Source organism: Accipiter gentilis, chromosome 28 (genome assembly GCF_929443795.1).
Source record: "Accipiter gentilis chromosome 28, bAccGen1.1, whole genome shotgun sequence".
Classification (NCBI taxonomy): domain Eukaryota; kingdom Metazoa; phylum Chordata; class Aves; order Accipitriformes; family Accipitridae; genus Astur; species Astur gentilis.
In genome coordinates, this window is record NC_064907.1 from 20189414 (window position 1) to 20209041 (window position 19628).

Here is a 19628-nt window from a genome sequence, read left to right on the forward strand (position 1 = left end):
TAGTGGTACCTGGGATTGTGTGGGTGGTGTACTGGGAATTTCAGTTTTCTCGCCTTGCATTGAAAGTGAAAGCTGGCATTTAAAATGTATTCTAACAGATTCAACAGTTTTCCCTGTGCAATCAAAGATATTAATTATTGAGCCTATTTTCAGAAAAGTGGTTTTTAATGGCAATTTATAGGGATGGTAAATGATTTTGATTTCATATCTGTAGAGGATGCCAAAAGATAGGTTGCTTAAAGCTTGAATATTCAGTGTAATGAGGCCCTGGGGGATAAATAGCAACAGCCTGAGCACCCCAGCTATGAACTGGAAAATACGCAGGACATGCCTGTCGAGAACGAGGCCAATTCTGATTTATTTGCTGTGTTGTGGCTACTCTGCTGACAGAGCAGTAGCAATAGTCTGCATTGATCATAGGGAAGTTACTGCGAAACAGTCAGGAAAACTCACTCCTCGCACTCGGTGAACTCTAGCTGTCTTCCTAGCATTCGGACTTCTGTCAATCGCAGTATTGATGCTATTTTACTAATAAAGTTCCTGTAAAATGTGCTGCAGCTCTGACAGAGTGGAAGGGACTAGATCCTCTGTCATCACCAAAGTATTTAAAGTATATCCAGCATTTACAGTGACATTTCCATACTGAGGATACAAACTAACATGAATGCACGATTGCTTTTTTTTTATCTGTGGGTTGTGGGTTTTCTTCATTTGTGTTAGGCGATTTTTACTTTACAAGGCAAAGAATTAGAACAGGAAAAGCAATGTGCATGCCTTTGCTGTAAGGTGCAAGCCAGCCAGCGTGTCTAGAGGAGAATAGCATGGGCCAACAGCAACATTTGAACTGGTGCCCTTGGACAAAAGGACTCTCCTGTTCAGAAGGAGGCTGCTCAGTCTGGAGACTGAACTGAAAAGACCCGTCCTGTATTACAGGAGAAAAATGTTATAGAAGAGGTGTAAGCCATATGGTTTCTCTGAACCACTGACATTAGCAGCTTGCAACTAGATAAATATTTTTAAATTGCCTAGTGAAAGAAATCTGAGATCTTCCCACAGTTAACATTAATCTTGAGGGACAAGAGGATGGATTCTTGCACCGGTTACTAGCTTGGGTATTGCTGAAAATCATATACCCTTAGACTGAAAGTTGTTTTGAAACAAGAAGTCTCTCTTGTTTCTAGAGCTCTTAGCCCAGCAGGCCTCATAGGAGACTCTATTAATGCAATAATAATGTTAGTAATTCCTCATTTAGTCTGATATCTTTCTAGCGACGTAAAATTCCTACTGTGCTTTTTTCCTTTTACGTCTATATGCCTTTTCTTTCTGGATTAAAAATTTCCCAGATTTCTTGGCTATATTGATGAGCCTGTATTGCTTAAGTGACTTGTGAATCAAGTGAGAATACAACCCAATGCAGTCTGAGTGGTTCACCAAGTCAGCTAAAGGAAACAAAATGCTAAACCCAGAAGGAAAAAAAAAAAAAAAAAAGAAAAAATCTAAAATGTCAAGTAGGACACGTCATGAGAAACTCACTCATCCAAAGAGGGGAAGATAATTTTGAGGCAAAACTGAAAACTAGTCTAGGTAGAATGAGAAGTCTCTCTGATTCCAGTTATGTGCATATCATTAGCAGGTAGCAAACTTGAATTTGAATGTTATGATTTCTAATAATTCCTATCCTCTTTCCAGTCGCAGTGATAGCAAGAGAGATTACTGCTGAGACTATGCAGAATCACTCCACTGGCATTGGATAAACTGTGAATTAGCAGCTCTGGGATTAGCTGCTGTGTATGGATCAAAAAAAACCCAAACAAACCTTGGAGGTCTCTAGGCTGCATCCCATTATTAAAATGATTTAGGAGCCAGGAAGACACCGAAAGTCAAGGAAATGTGCATTTGTTGACACACACACAAAAAAAAAAAAAGGCACAAAGGCAACACATATCCCTAGCAAACTTTGCTTTTGAGGTCTGTGAGGAAAAACATTTTACGTCAGCATTTGGCGCTCTCCTTTATACCACTGGCTTTTACACCTTTGGTGTTTGGGTAGTAATGCAAATATATTACTTTCTGTCGTTACCCATGAGATGCTCCTGGTACTGCCACTTCAAAGGCATTTGAGGGTTGTATGATAACTTCAGGAACTGAATTTATGGCATCTTGATCATATATAGAGAAGCCAGTATTTTGTAGAACAAAATTCCCCTGCTAACAAAATATTTGTTTGGCTGGGTTTTTTTATGGAGCAGCACAGTTTTGAAAATCGTCTTTTTCTACTGGCAGCTGTGGGTTTTGTGTTTCTCTCTTACTCCAGATAAAATGTGCAACACTAATAGTAACAGGTTTTCCTTTGTCATCAGACTTCCATGATTGAAAGCAAAACAGGCTTTTATTCCTCAGGGATATCAGTGTTTCTGAAGATCAGGTTGAGAGAAAAGGGGTGGAAATACCCCTTGCAACAAAAGTATTAAGGAGTTCAATTTATTAAGTTAATCAAAATACTGCTAAAGGAAACCTGATCATAGTCTATCCCCACAGGGAGAAGTTAGGTGATTATAAAGGGTTTCTTATTCTGAGAGATAATGAAATAACAATTTCTGATAGCTGGAAGTTGTCTAGGAAAAAAATCCCATCTCATGCTAGAAATCAGGTACAAACTCTTACAAGCGAGTATGTGGAGAAATTACTACAGTTGTGGTTTATCCATCACTTGAAAGATGCAACAAACCCCCATGCCTAGACTGTAGTCAACTCGTTTCATATTTGGCAAACAACTCCATGTAATGACCAGAGCAGAAGGACCCAAGAGATCCACGTGCTGTTGCTGTCTCTGTCACTAACCTGCTAAGTGACCTTCTGCCTTCACTCCTCTGCCTCAGTTTCCCCATTTTAAATTTACAGGGGAGGTACTCGCCTCCATTTGTAAGAGTGTTGTGTTCTGTTGATGTAAAGCACTATGTGCAAGACTGTTGTTGTTGTCATATCTAGGATCATTGACTTGTGTGCTTGCTTTCAAGCTGTGTTTTTGACAGTTTAACGGTGAGGTTCTGCTACCACATTTCCTCCTGGACTTATCAGGGATGCCTCATTAACATGAGTCTTGAACTCTCACCGCTGCCGAGTTTCACCTACGTACATTGCCACCATGACCCACTTTCCTTTCTTAGATAAAAGCTGCCCACAAAGCATCACCGTTTTCATTCTCCTCTCCACTCCCACATATTCTCCTTCCAAAACACTTTATTCCTCTCGATAAATTCTTGTGTGTGATTGTTGCCATAAGTTACTGATCTGCTTTAAAAAAAATCTAAAAAGCCTTCGATTGAAATTTCAGAAGAATGAAAGTCGTAATGAGAAAAAAGAAACCATAAAGCAAAAGTTAATGGATGCAGACACACAACCACAGGTCTCTCTGCAGGTTCTGGAACATTAACTAATGCAGAGATAAAGAGGCATGCTGTCGCTGTTTTCTTTTTTAAAGCTGCTGTTCGACTTAGTTTCACTTGGGAACCAGCCATGAACGGAAACCCAGACTACCAGTCACTGAGAGGCAGACGGCGTTTTTGAAATCCAGGAGCTCGATGTGGCTGAAGAACTTGCTTGAACTTTAGAGCCTGTCTCCTTGCCTAGCACGTTCATCTTTCAAACGCCGTGGCGAGAGGAGAGGGGAATGGAAGTGCAGTCCCCCACCTTCTCCTCCGTTTTCAGCGGGGCACAGAGAGCGCTTATATGGCCCGACGCAAAATGGTATTACCGATCTCAGCAAACTGCTTTGTCTACACAGAGATACTAGCTCGAGTCCCAGAAGCAGCATCGTTATGGTACTTTGCCTGGGATAATTATCTTCTTAACATGGGTAATTAGGCTGGTTGCCACACTATGCTGACTCAGCTATGCCGTGCTTGCCTGTGGATCACGCTCGGCTCAGAGCTAACACGAGCATCCGTGCTGTGCGGATACATGGCAGGGTAAAGCCCAGCTCCACGGAGGCTTTTGAGGGCTTGTATCGGAGCAGGCTGCTGAACTGGGTCAGCGTTAGGAAATTCCACCTGGAGGACTCTTGCCGTGGAGGCAGCTTGTACAAGGATGTCGTCCTGTTGAGGTTGTCCCCAAGATCAGGATAATCTGGACTGACCTTACGGGTACTGAATTATTTTTCATGTTTATAACATTAATTGCAGGTGGTCAGCTTTGTGGCTAAGGCGACGGACTCTGAACATCTGGGTCCATTTCTGATGCCTACCACGGGTTTTGTAGCCTTGATAAATGTACCAGAATCTCTTTATCTCAGTCTCTCTTTCACTGATTCTGGAGAGAAATAGCTCTTCTCTTCCTTAGCTGTCTGCCTTGTTTGGGGGTTTTTTTTGTTTGTTTGTTTTTTTTAACACACTGTTGGAGACTGGGAATTTCCTGGTATCAGTTCATTGTATTTTTCTGAGAACGGTCCAGAGTCTGCAAAACTTTGCAGTTAGGGTTTTACTTGGCTTCGTGTCAAAAACCATACACTGATTTTACATGAAAAGATTCTAGTTAGGCAGGAGGTGATAAAGCAAATTGGAGTTTGGCAAGGATTCTGGGGCTGTTAAATGCCATCAGATCTCTTAATGATCGCAAGTGCTCAGACGGCTAGTTTTGCACCCCATCCAAAACGAAATGGCAGTAGGGGTTGTCTGTGCAGATTGGAGGACATCTGGTACAGACTATTGGGATGTATTTTCTCAAGAGTCAATGAAAATCTTACTGCTACCTAAATGCACAAACACACACATTTCAGTCCCAACCCTTCTGTACATGCGGATGTCTCTAACTCTTTCTAAAGTAGTTCCTTCAAGCTTTGCAGTTCGCAGCCCGTGTCCAGTTAACTATTAAGCTGTGCTGGGGACACAGCTGAGTAGCTGGTGCTTCTGTATCTAATAACCTTTTTCCTTTCAAGGCTGAAAGTCTTCTTTCCTTACTGGTTTAGAACTTGTTCACAGTAAGAAACGCTTGTGCTCTCCAGAGGTGACCCAGTTCTACAGCTGCCGTTAATAAGAACTCAGAGTTACCAGCTTTTGGCTGCACATGTTGGACGATGACAAGGAATTTATCGCAGCCAGAGGAAGTAGGCAGCTGGCACAATCAGCTGGTAAGGGAACATTTTCCGAGTGGTTCATTTAGATTTCACCTCTACACCCCACACTCAGGTTGGATTCTCAGCTGGTCTAAGTGAATTCAGGTTTGCTCATCTAAGGGACCATTCAGGTTTGGTAAGCATCCAGCCCCCCGTTACCGTCTCTCCATTGAAATACAATCAGATTCTTCTGTCCGTTTCATCCTGATGTTTTTCCCTGCCTTACAGTAGGAAGAGCTCTGTTGGACTTCACAAAGTATCACCAAAGGGAAAGAATAACACAGTGAAATGAATCGGGACTCTCGATCCACTGGGATTGAGCAAGTGCAGCTTGCTCATGAGCTCAGCGCACATCTCGTGAACTAGCGGCTAAAGAAAACGGCCGCCCTTCCTACTTGCAGTGTCTATCCACAGATAGCTGATCTCATGTGAGATTTTAAAGTGGCACCCTTTAATAAACCTGCTATTAGAAAGTCACCTCTTTGATAGCTCAATTAGTCAATGGGTTTATTTGTGTGGCGCACACAGGAAGGTGTGAATTTAAGTTGACCTGGTTTAGCTCAACCAAAGTTAAATTATATTGAACTTCCGTGTTGACGCCCTAATTCATAATTAAGCAGTCTTAATTTGCCTCTGTAGTTGTTTTGACTTTCAGATGTTTTCATACTGGTTGTAATTGCAATAATTCCTGAGCTTGCACAGAGATGCACACCCCTACCCTTTAGCCTCAAAGTTCAGCTCCATCGGAGGCGAGGACCTGGAGAGAGCGCAGGGGCAGCCTGAACCGAGATTTACAGACTGCGGATAACCGCACCTACGGAAAGAGACTCAGTTTGGTCTTCGGGTTTGCTTGGGTGCAGTCAGTGCTACAACAAAGGAGGATCTTATTTTTATGGAGCAAATTCCCAGACTTTATGGAGAATTTAAGCAAGCTTTTTCCCTCTTCTGCATGCCTAAATCTTGTGAATAGGAGGAAACTGGGGGGATGGGGGGCTCCCCCTTCATACCGTCTCTGCCATTGATGCTGGAGTAATATTAACCACAAACTGCCAACTTGATTCTCCCCCGCTTTCACAAGGTTGTGCACTGGTTTTGCACAAGTACATAAAACCTCTACCTGAGGTGAAAAGCAAGGAGAAATCAGATGCATAGCACACCTCTGAAAGCTTGCTGTTCCTTAATCCTCTAACCTAATTTGCTGCTGCTGCTTTTAATATAACCTCTGCATTGGCAGCCATGTGAGAGAGTCCGCGCACCAAAGGAAAAAAATCTCAGTTGTGAGTGTAAGGCTTTTCTAGATTTTCTGCTTTTGAAAACTCAATAGAAAAGCAAAGGGCTAAGAAGATTTCTTTATTGTAGGAGAGACTTTCCAACAGAATGATAAATAGGTCTCACTTCTCCCATTCTCTGCTACAAATCAGAAACAACTCCCCCAGAGCTAATGATGTACTAGCAGTATACCAGTATGAAAGGGGGATTTTGGCACTGGTTTTTAATTCATGCAAATGTTTTAGACTCTGGCAGGTTTTAACCCTCTCAGTTCAACTGTATTTGAGGTATGTCGTGGCACATTTGTGTGTGAAACCTGTACGCCTGAGAACTTTCTGGGATCACGGACCTGCCTTTTAAATACTAAGGACAAAATCTTGAACTGGTGTTAAACAGTCTCAGTTCGTTCATTTGGATGGGTGCTGATTTACACCAGTCTCATCTCTGAGCTGGCAGTGAGAAATTATGGGCTCCGTTTCTCATTTTCTGAAATAGCACCTTTATATTCCTTTGGCAAAATAGAGAGGTCTTTGCCTCTCATTTGTCTCCAGTTTGAGACAGCTGTAAAGTAACTTTGTAGAAATGAGATTCGGAAAGAGCCAGACACTTGCTTCCTCCTAATATAAAGTACCGACTTCTGCTTATTAATTTCGTATTTGATTGTGGGGAGCGGCTGCCGATGCCATTTCCTGCCCAATTTTGTTAAATTGATTAAGGACTAAATATTTGTTTAGATTGTGCCCCCCAAAGTCCAAACCTGGGAACACCCATGGGTGTTACCAAAGTCTCTGAAATCTGGGTTCCTCTTTATAGCCATCCCTCCTCAAACAGCTCCCTTCCCAGGTCTCATCCTAAAGAGAGGCTGGAGAGATGATTCAGTCTGTTGTTGACATTGGTCGGTGGCATCTGATTTAAAAGAAAGAACAAGAAACTAGTGGGGTTTTATGATGCCAGAAGCCGCTATGGGCTGTTTGATTTCCTTACTTAATAGATTAGCCGTAGGATACGTGGCGGTTTCTACCTCCTTTGAAAGACACCCAGTGTTAATGTTTTGTAACCTTCATCCTGTAACTCCAGATGTTCTTTATTCTGACTCATTTTTCTGAAATTAGTTGAGCTCTTGTTTTTCATGATACCTGAATATGATGTTGAAAGAAACTATTTTTGTCCTAATACTTTATTAAGGGGATGTATAGGAATTTTCATTCTGTTTTCTCTAGGGTTTATTTCATCATACTTTTCCTCTGTTACTAGGTATTTTCCTCCTTTCTAAGATAAACAGCAGTGATCTTTCAATATCTGTAGCATTGGCATTAAAAAAAAAGACTTTAAATCATCCTATAAAGCGCAATAGAAAATGTTGGCTGTGCTATATAATTCTGCTGGAGAGCTTCTAAAACCCTATGGAAAGGTTATCATTTTCTATAACAAATACAGACTTCTAATGCACTTCCTACAAAATCCTATTGGGCTTCATTCCTATTAAATTCTATAGGACTGAAGATGCCCCTAAGGATTATTCTGATAACAGCAAGAGACCATTTTGTTGGGTAATGTATCTTTAGCTGGGCTGTTTTCAAGCTTGCTTTTTTGCAATTATCTGGTAAAACTTTATCACCCGTCTTTAATTTCTCAGCTGTCTTTCCCATTCTGAAAAATGCTGATGAGATCTCTCTTTCTGAATTTCAGATTATAAGGCTGTCAGAAGTGTAAATATTTCATAGGTGATGATTTGGCTTTCCAATAAATTAGCACTTCTTGAAGTCCCCTAGAACCTTTTGGGCCAGGTTGATAAAATGTTGTCGGTTATTGTACCAGCACGTTGCTTCTGCATTCGCTGCTCTGCCTTTCTGCTGCGGAAACATGCATGGCATCTAATGGCAATTTGCTCGATTTGGTGTCTCTGAGCGGCGGCCTGAAGGATCCCTTTCGTGAGGGGTTTTCATAGGCGGTGAAGGAAATGCTGTGTGTTGACACTTGCTATTTCTCCCCGCTGCTTCTCTGCTGCCTTGCAAGTGCAGGTTAGTCCCTTCTCTTTTGGTAGCGAAGGGCTTGGTGTACCCTTCTTCTCCAGCCCCAAACTGCCCCAAGCTGTGGAAACGGGGGCAAGATCCATTTCAACTACTTCAGATCTATCCTAACCGCCCTGACTCGTTCCTTTAGCAGTATCACCTTCTTCCCCCATAAAGGGCGCTAAGGTTCTTTGCCCGAATCCACTGAGTTTCACCTGAATTAGATGCCTGAAGTATCCATGATGTGAAACCCTTCTCCAGCGATCACAGCTCGGAGGGAGTGGCGGTTCTGCCTAGGCTCACGCTGCACGACATCTTTTCAAATGAACCGAACATCAGGACATAATGGGCCTCGCTGGCAGTCCTCTGTGTGCCATATGTTGAGTGCAGCTGGTACGTGGCACCATCGCTGAAGCAGGTAATTTACTGCAGGAAGAAGAAACAGGCTGCGTCTGCCAATTTATCAAGGTTAAAAACAGCGGCAATGAAGACACCATGGAAAGGGATGGTGTAGAAGGATCTGGACGATTTCTTCTAAGAGGGAATAACTCTATAGCCATTCCCTCCGTCGCTCCGCGGGGCCCTGATTTATTCCCCGAAGGAAGAAGGTGAGGGCTGCACTAGACAAGCCTAGAGGATTCCAGTACATTTACTGGAGATGGGAACTCCTTCTGGTGCTCCATCATCGCCAGTTTTTTTTCACAGGGACCTGTGCATAGGAGAGATGAGATATATCTATATGTGTGAACTTGAAAGGGAGAAGGCAGATTTGGATCATAGTCTTACCTTGGGAAACAAAAGTGTGGTGCGCTGATAAGATGCAGCACTGCAAGGCTGGGAAGACTTGTGTTCCTTCTGTACTTCGTGACGTTAGCGTTTCCTTTATTTACTCAGTTGATTTAGCTTGTAGGTTAATTCAAGTGGGGACTGTCTCTTTCTGTGTGGGTGTGCTTGGCCTGGGTGTAGGGGGGTAGCCTTTCCTGCAATGTCTATGCTCCATTGAAAAGCAGATTTATTACAATTGCATGAAAAACATCCAGTTTTGTGAGGGTGCTCTTTATTCTCTTTCTGATTTCCACAGCAGTGAATCCTGCTTTGTATCCTCATGTTGCCTTGTTGAAGTAGAAAATCAGCAGTTGACCTGGATGTAAAATGTAAGAAACAGCAATATATTCCCTGAATGATCATGTCTAGTGGCTTCCAAAAGGTGTCTAGCACATGCTTACCTTTTATTCCCTGGGTAGGCTGAAATATGTCTGAACACCTCGCATTGTTATTAAGGCACCAGCAATAACGTTGAGCAACATGACATAATTAGAATAAATCTGAGTGGAGTGTGTTAGGAGAGAAGAATCATCATTTCTCAGAAACATCATTAAAAAAATCTTATTTCATGCAATATTCTCATCCAAAGTACCATGCTAGCTCATTTTGGCACGTTGGAAATGAATCATTGGCTCTGATTGTCTAGTCTAGGAATTCCCATATATCAACATCCTTCTAAGAAATTGCAAGAAATACAAGAAAGCAAAATTAACTTTCAGACACCCTTATTCAGTCCTCTGTACCTAACTTAGATGAGATTAGGGATTTTTGTTTCCCTGGCCAGACCCTAGGATTTTTTCCTATTATTAAAGATAACCAAACAACAGCCTAACACAGTGTATGTCAGGATCTTTCATAAAGCCTGATTTTATCTCACAAGATAATCTTACTTCTTCATTAGGAGCTATATGGCTATTTTGGGCTGATGCCCAAAGGATGAACATTCACCACTGAAAAGAACAAACCTGCATGGTCTGAAACAGAAAATTTGTTAGTGGCTTATCTACATTGGTGGCAACAAAGTTGGGTTTTTTTTCAGACTCCCTTTCATTCCCCCCCCACCCCCCTTTCTTTTAAGTCTAAAGCCCAGAGTCCATGAGCTAATATCCTGAACTGATGTAAAATTGATTCCATAACCTTTAGGAAAAAGAAAAAAAAAAAGACTTTCACAAAGATAAGAGGAAGCAACTTAACAAAAACAGATAGGCGATACCATGCCTTCCCTCCCCAAATATAGCTACTGGATTCCGTGGGTTCAATTTAATATGATTAACTTAATCTAGGAGAATGTGCATCATTTGACAACCAAGATGCAAGGCCCCGTAGTGGCTCTTCTAATCTAAAAACAAAGATGGAGCTCAAAGTTCAGGCTTCCGGCAGAGATTAGCTAGCAGAAGCATCAGGACAGAGCCCACAGCAAGTTATTTAATTCCCCTGCACACTCATCACCTTTATCCAAATGGTTCGAGCTTACTTCTAATACAGCCATTTTGTTCCTTCCTTCAAGACAGTTTGGGTTCTTTTATTCCCCTTTTCTCCCCCACTAACTAAATCATATTGGACATTTCACGCTGAACACACTGATAGTCTCTAAAATATCAAATGCTTTATCCCTGGGAGCCCCCTAGGAGTTGCTTTTTTTAATGGATTAACTATGACAGGGACTGCACTCCCACAGTTTTTAAAATATACAATAAGTATATTACATACTTTTAAAGCTATAAATAAGATTTATACACAACCCATGGGGATTTTCCATTAAAACTTCATAAATCACATTGTACATTATCCTTTTTAATCCTCAGCCTTGCAGTGTTAGTCACCAGAAAATATATTTAACCCTGTATAAAAATCATGATAAGCACGTATAAAGAATGTTAATGAGAGCTTTTATGTGCTCTGTATTTTCTTACCCTAATGCATTTTTTTTTCCTGGCAATTATTTGTAATAGTAGCAGTTATCTCTTGGCCCCGCTTTATTAATTGAAAACCCAGGTGCTCTGCCTAGAATAGGTCCAGTACAGACCGGCAGAATAAGCTTTCCCTGCGTTACCTTCTCTTTAGCTAGAGGGGTCCCTATTGTTTGGTGCCAGGAGAAGGTGCCTTTCAGATTCCACATCTCATTCACTCTCACCCTACTGATTAAGCTCTTCCTTTCTAGTGAATGGCATCAGAAGAGGAGTGCTGATCTAACTTTATCGTATAGAACTGCCTTCAGCTATTTGGCCTGCTTAATACGTCACGGGATTCGGAATAGCGGAGACTGCCGTTGTCTCTGCCCCCTCGGCGCTGGTGTTCCATAAGGGCTATTGAATTTATTTTTATGCTTTCTTAGTATTCTGGGAACAGAACAAAAATGAGGCTCTGTGTGGTAGGATCTTGGCACTTGAACCACTGAAGTGAGAAGCTCTGTTATCTCCATGTGCTCCTCCTTTTGGTTCCAGAGAAAGGAAGGTGTTCGAACGTATGGAAGGGTGCTCCTAGCCCTAAAGCTTTCATTACGTTGCAGATTCTCCAGAGTTGCGTTGCCGATACCGAGGAAGCGTGTCTGTGTAAGAATCGAATCATACTTGGGATTTTCAGTTTATATAGGTGATTGTCAGCTTAAAGCTTTAAAGGGCTTAGTTAGATGAGGGTTTATTAAGATGCGCCGTTAGTACATGGGGGGGGTTAACTCACACACGTGGGTTTTCCTCTGTTGACTAGAAGCTGAATGAGATGTATTTATTCCCATCATAGATACGCATAATTTTAAAATCACAGCAATTTCGCTAAGATAAAACTGGAATTGCCTGTGCCCTGGTGTCAGTTTCCTCAGACAAACTGAAAGCACCGGATCCTAATGAGGTGCTCCAAGAGGTCTGTTGGTATCTCTGTGATCACAGAGACACCCAGCGAACCTGGTTTTTGTCTTTTCAACAGCTGAGCAGATGCGTCTTGCCGTTACCGGCCCAAAACGGTCAGAACAGAACGATCAGGCTTCCGCTCTGGACTGTGGATACCCTGTGGAGGGAACTGCTTGTCTTTATTTAAAAGGTCTTCACAGCTTGGTCCTGCTTGCACTGTCACCTCTTATGCTCTGCCCAGTCACTCACCCATGCCCTTCCCAACCCACGGGCCGGCCTTTCTCAGCAGCCCAATTTCTCCATAAATGCCTTTGTCCTCTCTGCAAAGGCCCCTTGCAGCGATCCAAAAACCCATGCCACCTTCGTTCTGCTCTCTCCTGACAGCTCGGTGACGGTGCCTGGTTCAGCGTTCTCACGTCTGCGATCCCCAGGTGGGTGAGGAAGACTTTGGCCCCACGGCGGTGAGCGTGGGGCTGCCCGAGCTGGCTTTGAACCACCCAACCGGGATATCGATACCGCCCGTGGGCAGCGGCAGACCTCATACAAGAGACGAGGTCGTTATCCGAGCTCTTAGCTCCTCGTTGCCTGCCGCACTGGCTTTGAACAAGTCTGGGTGAGGTGCCGGTACGCTCTAGATGCAGCAGAGCTGTGCTTGCTCAGCCAGGGGATGAGTAGCGAAATTTAGAGCCCTTGGGGTTTCGCTGCTTAGCATCGGTGTGGTATTGCAATCCCTGACTCTCCCCACAAAACCCTAAAGCCTGGCCAGAATTGTGACATCTTTTTCTTCACACAGTCTATGGCCATTTTTCATGATGACAGGGGCAACGATTCTTCTACGGGTGGAACCGGGGGCTTCGGGGCCTTCTTTTGGGTTAACCTTTTCATGCATCAGTAAAGGGGATGAAGCTGTAGTGAGAATCTAAGTGCAAGTGATGACAGAGCAGCTGGCTGGCTCTGCCTGCTTGAAACACTGAAAATAATTGTTGTTACCTCGTTCTTCTCACCCCAACTATCTGTTGATTGGTGTTAGCCATTATCTCCTCTTTTCATGCATTTAGGCTGTAAGCTCTTTAAAACCAGGACCATCTCTTCCCACTTGGAAGAGTGGAAGGGAAGGATGCGTGCAAAGTAGACACGATAACGCAGTCGTCATCTTCCAGTGAGACCTGATCACCTGCGATGTGATATACGAGCAAATGTGTCGCTTCAGTGTGTTTAATGGTGTTCAGGAGGATGCTATGCAGAAAATAATGACAATATTCTTGAACACCAGGATGCTTTTAAAACACTGGAACATGCAGTGCAGCTGCCTCCCCACCAGGAGCCACTGGCAATCTGACTTAATTAACTGATCCCTTCACGTTTTACAGCAGGGTTGTTGTTTTGTAGAAAAGCAGCATCCTTAGTGCTAGGGAGAGTGGTGCCTCAGCACCACAGAGACAAGCAGCAATCTGGATTTTGCTTCGGAGGCTCTTAGAAACAAGCAGCTCTGATTAGCTTATTGCCGGCCCAGCCAAAATAATAATTCATCAGGCTTGGAAAGCTCTGTTAAGGAGGAAGGCAGGAGGAGCTTCTCGTTTCACAGGTGTGCTGGAGGACGGGCAGTTATTTCATAACAGAGAATGGCAGCCTAGATGCCACGGTGATGGGTGGGGTAGATCCTGCCCTGATTTAGATGGCAAGGGTGGACTTGCATGATTATCCTCAGCTGAATGGCAGCTCCTGCTTTGACTGGTTCTGTCAGGAAAGCGTGCTCTATCTGATCATGTAAATGAGAATTTTCTCACCAAATGCAAACGAGATCAAGATTATAGCAATAAAGTTCATTAAGAACTAAAGAGCAGAACCTTGCTAGTAGGGACTGTGCCAATACCTGTCCAAGACAACCCGCAGTCTAAAGATGAGATGCAGTCTAGAGATGAAAGAAGCAGCAGAGTTGTGGAGCGATGGGTTTTTTTTACTTGAAAGAGAGAAACTAAGGTAAGAATAGACCTGTTCGTGCCTGTGTTCAGATAGGGACTCTTATGTACTGCTCTACAGTGCTTGTTTAATCAATGTGACAGTAGTGCGGGAATGGGTAGCCAAAATTACAGCATGAGAGGTTCCTGTGGGGGACTTGTTGAGTGTCTGGTTGCGCTCCCATCATAGGTGAGGGCTGGCATTCCAGCGCGATGGGGGAGACGGCAGAGAAAATGCAACGGTGACACTGGGAGATGTTGATCTACAGCACAGTACCTATTAACCCAGAAGACATCTATTTTTATTGAAGGAAAAAAATAACATATCTTCCTTAGCTTTACAGAGCTGTATGTCAGTTCTTGCTCAAAGGTGAGAAGGTTGCGCAGAAGAATCACTGGCAGCTGGTAGCGTAATGGGAAGGTAGCCAGTTGATATCACACCGGGTGAACCACTTGAGAAGTACTGGCATTTGTGCAATGGCATCTGCTTATGCAGCCCATCAAAAGGTGCCAGATGCTGTCTGTGCAATAATAGCTTCTCTGGTTTGGCATTTGTGTCCTACAATTTACAGCTCTGCCTCATAAATGTTGGGAGGGGACAATCCCACGCTGCTGAGCAGAAACTCAGCTCAGCTAGGTGATCTCAGTGCGAAAGTGTCTTGTCTTCATCCCAGGTAAACTCTGTCCCCATCTACGGAGCACCCTGAGATCCCTAGAGATTCCTGACATCGCTTTCACGTCTTCAGGATTCTCATGACCTCAGCGCGTTGGACCGTTTAAGATGGGGGGGAATTATCTTTTGTTTCGTAGATCTTGCACATAGGGAAGTGGACTGATTTACTGGACAGCCTGTGTGAACTCAGCCCTTGTCATCTACGTTTGCCTCCATCATCTTAAGTTTTAGTGGCAAATTTGAAGAGATTGTCTAACGCTAATTAAAGAGGGACAAACATGGCAAGGCTGCGTAATGGTACCCAGCTTGGGGTTTTGGTTGCCTTTGTGAAGGGGGAGTCGCCGATTTGCCCGCTCTTCTCTTTCCCATGGTCCAAGAGTAAATATACCTGAAAAATATAGACATGCATAAGATGAAAAAAAACCCCAGATATATGTCAAAATGTTTCATTAACCAAGATCAGTATCTTTCACTCGTTTTAAAGATCAGGAGGACGGGGGTACATCCATTGGGATAAAATAGGTTGTTCATCATGGATCTCTTTTTTGGTTTACCCTATGAAAAAGGGCATTTGCCATACATAAAATGTGTGGGTATTGTCCCTGCTTAAAAAGTGTAGGGCAAAAGCATTTGGGTTTGTACACTGACATTCCAAAGGTCAGAAAATTCAGGAGTGAGTGTAATATTTGAGTGTACTGGTCGGATATTTGTGACTTACAGTGCAAGAGTAATATTTTCCCTTTGGGATCTGATGCAGGAAACTAATATGGCTAATGAAGGACTTAGAGGGCTAATAAGCCCTAAATCAGGCTTCCCAGCCTTTTAATTATGCTGCATAATTATTGGAGATTTGCCATCAGCTTTTTAATCTGGTTGATTAATAGGTATCTTAGCCAATCCACATAGCAACCTATTTACACTTCACTGATGATTGACTATCAGTTGAAAAATTAGAGAGGCATTGGCTAAGCAGAAAAAAATATCAGCCGCTTGTTTGTATGAAGCACATTTATCATACGTGTCAAACCTCAGCAGAGGTTAAGTTTGGTTTCTCGCTTTTAAGAGGTCAGGAGGTGGTCTGTTTGTCAGCTCAAGCTCCTCAAAGAGAATCTAAGACATCTTAAGTCCCCACAGAAGGGGCAAGGTGTTAGAGAAAGAGGCGGTAGTTGTCCCGGGCAAGGGAAATAGAGCTACTGCTACCATGTACAAATGCAGCCCAAAGGCAGATGAACCCTGCTTGGGATGGGATGAGAGGAAGAGGACAGTGCTGCCTCGCTACGTGACTGCGCCTGCACCACGGAATGTATTTGGTGGTGCTAAGGGAGGCACGCCTGGTCCTTTAGCTTCTCTGTCTTCTCCCCACCTTTAAATCTCTGCCTGCTACTGACCTGTTGGAGACCCTACATTTCAGCCTTTTGCTGGACTGGGGTTTTCAGCAAGTCATTTAGAGAGCGTGTGGGCCTGTCCATGCTGCCAGGGTGAGTGAACTGGCTTTCTGTAAATGAGCCGCTGGAGAGCATCGTGCTGCTCTGGGTAGACGTCCCGAGTGTCCTCGTGGATCCCTCTGCTGCTCTTAGCCCACAGCATACGCACAACTTAAAAATGAACTGGAAATTATTTTCCGCTCTTTGCAATGACCATTTTTTCCTATTTTTTTACATAAATGTGTATGCAGTTTGGAAGAATTCAGAGCAGGTGTTGAATAAACCTGCTTTTTTATGATTCTGAGTGGTACAAGGAGGGAATGCTTTTGTTTTTATATGAGAGTTCAAATGTGTTATTAGATGCAAAGCCCATTTAAAATCTGTACCTTGCCAGCAGTAGAACTCACTACTGCTTGTGCCTGATCCCTAGCTAATAGATGCTTTGATACTGCTGCTGAACTCATTTGAGCTAGACTGCTCTGAGCGCATCTGACCCACCTTTTTTAATGGTACTGCCTGATTTCTTATTTGTGTATATATTGAATTCTACTTTGAAATCGCATGTGTTTTAAATTGTTGTGTAAGCTGTTTAGGGATTGCGAGAGACTAGCACATTGTGATCAAGGAGATTAGGATTTTAATACCTTCTCCACCTGTATCCCTCTTTGAACAAAGTGTGCCAAGGTAATTACATCTTGGAAAATATTTTTGTGCTGAATAATTCACTTGAAGTGGAGCATATTCACTATGCAATTTTCTGAGCTCTCTGCACTGCTTGGATCTTGGTGGGGCTGGAGTAGGGCGTTTGGCCTTTGCATAGGAATGTAATTCAGCCTTACTACTGCTAGGAGCAGCTACATTTCATGAGCACATTTCAGTTTTCTCTAGTGGATTAGTTATTTCCATCTTTCTTGTTCACTCTAGGAGCTGGAAGTCTGTGACACAAGCTCTGTCATTCATTCTGTGATAAGCCTGGTAAACCACTCAGCATTACTTTTGACTACTGATCGTGCAAGCTGTTCTGGAGCAAAAACTTCAGTGTGGATATGTTTTAAAACATTGCCGCTATGCATATTCACATATGCCATTTTAAAATTCCCCTCCCCGAGACATTTTTGGCAGTGAAAAGCCAACCACCGAAATGTTTGTAGGAAGCAAACATAAGATGTGGGCATGCAGGCAGGACTGAAATGTATCTAGTTAACCATGGCGATGAGAAAGTATGAACAGTTCCTTTTGCATTTTCTCCTTAGAGCTGGCCATCTCTAGGCTCTCCCACTTGCTTCCGAGCTTTTACGTCATGTTTTCAGCTATGGCTGAACACCAGAAGTGTTTACTCTCCCAGAACAAGGCTCTTGAACTGGTCATTCCCTATTTATGTAACATCCTGTATACACAGACTCAAACAGTTGTTGATCCTTATCAACAATAAGACCAAGGGCTTCGCGCAGAACGTGGTTGCTTTAACTACTTGTTCGGCATGTTTTCGGGGGTTTTTGTTTGTATCTCATCATCTGCCATTTGTTGGGGTGCAGATCCTCCAATAGCTGTGTGTTTGGTTAGTGCCTTGTAGTTCAGCTCTGTGATGCTGGTAGAGCTGAGCCCTTAGTGAAGGGATGGACAGAGGAGCGGCAGCGTTGCCCTGATCTGCAGAGCTAACTACCAAGCAAGGCTTTTTATTTCTTTTTTAAGAGTGGTTTAGATTTGTGGTCCTGGTTCCTGCCTCTGTCCCTAGTTTTAACAGCTCTTTGGATAACACAGGTGAGACTTGAGACTCCCTATTCAAATGGAACCAAAATTCCAAATAAATATAATTGGCCTCCATAATGAAAATGCCTGTCAAATGTCAGCCAGAAGTGATATTATTTTTTTTTTAATGTCTATATTATAAACCTTGGATATAAGAGGTTGTAGCAGAATTGCTGACAGCCTCTTAACTGTAGTGGCACAAGAACAACAGTACAATATAGTGTGACAGAGAAATAGATTTTTCCGTGTACAGGATGTGTATGTTGGTAGAATAGGTTGGACCAAAATTACCACACAAAATTGATTAGATCATCATGTAATGAGAATCATAATTTTAGCAGTGGCTTTTTGACATGATCTTGACAACATAATTAACCTGGGAGATGTTGAGGCAATGAAAATAGAAAAGAAACCTGTGTAATTATTGGCAATAAAATATAAAAAATGTTGCAGAATAATAAAAAGCTTAATCTTTTGCCTTCCTAGCATATTATCGTAATTGCACCTTTTAGACCATTGCCCCAAATCCCATTGCTGTCCTAAATTTGAAACCTTTTTTGAAGAATCATATTCTGTATATTGCTTTGCATGTTCAGAATTACAGGCAGGCTAATCGGTGGATTTTTTACCACGCCTAGTTAAATTACACAGCTGTTTGGAGAATTAAGTAACGTGTATTATTAAGGAAAAGGTGAAATTAGGTAAGCAATGCTTAGTGAAGAGGAAATTATATTACTCATAACTGATAGTCTTAATGGAAATGTGTCCGTAAAGTTGCAGTATGACTTGAATTACCACTTTCAGCAGCTGAAATATGTAGCTTTTAATTACCCTGATTTAAGTCCGATAATGGATTCACGTATATTATATTCTTATTATTGTTATTTATCTCTGCTCAACATTGTAATTTTATAGAGTATCTTCATAAACCTGCCTTCTGACTGAATAAATACCTATTAATGCTCTCTAAACATACTATGCATAGGGCATTTGTTGTGCAGAAAGTTGAGCAAATAACTGTCCCAAATGTCTGTTTTCACCTTCCTTCCCTCCATGTGTGCGTTTTCTCCTCCAGGACAGTTTTTAGCACTGAAGGGACTCCGAGGGGTGGGAGATACACACCCCTTCCACTTCTCTGATAGCCCTGCAATCTCTTCAGTCATTGACACCGATACGAAGAAGGGAATTTGCAACGTCCTCCACTGGTTTTGCTCAATTCTGATGGAAAAGAATGCAGAAGATGGGGATCAGCAGGACAGGATTGTTGTGTGGGCCATGCAAACTTCTGGATTTGGATTCAGAGGGTGTTGGCGTCAGGTTTTCAAAGGCTTTCCCAAGGTGCCTGACTTCTTCAGCGTTTTCAGCTCTCAGATGCTGAGTAAACTATAGGACCTCTGTTAAAGACAGCGTTGAGAGCTACCACACCTTATCCACGGATAAGCCCCATCTCTTTAGTCTATAAAAAGGATGAATCGAATTTCAGTCCTACAAATGCCTCCCTTTGTAGGGGACAGACCACATTGTGCCGTGCTGACTCATCCTTAAAATCACGGCCCTCGTACTATTTAGGACTTTAGCTGCGGATGCGAAGCTGTGCTTCCCCGTGACACCCCTGAAGCAAGGACAACGAAACCTCCTCCTTAGCTTAGCAGATCAAGGGAAAGCCTTTAACAGCGGGGAGGAGCTTGGATAATATGAGGCCGGATGGGTAAGGTAGATTCGTGGTGGATCTACTTCTGATCTGTTCCCGTATATGACACAG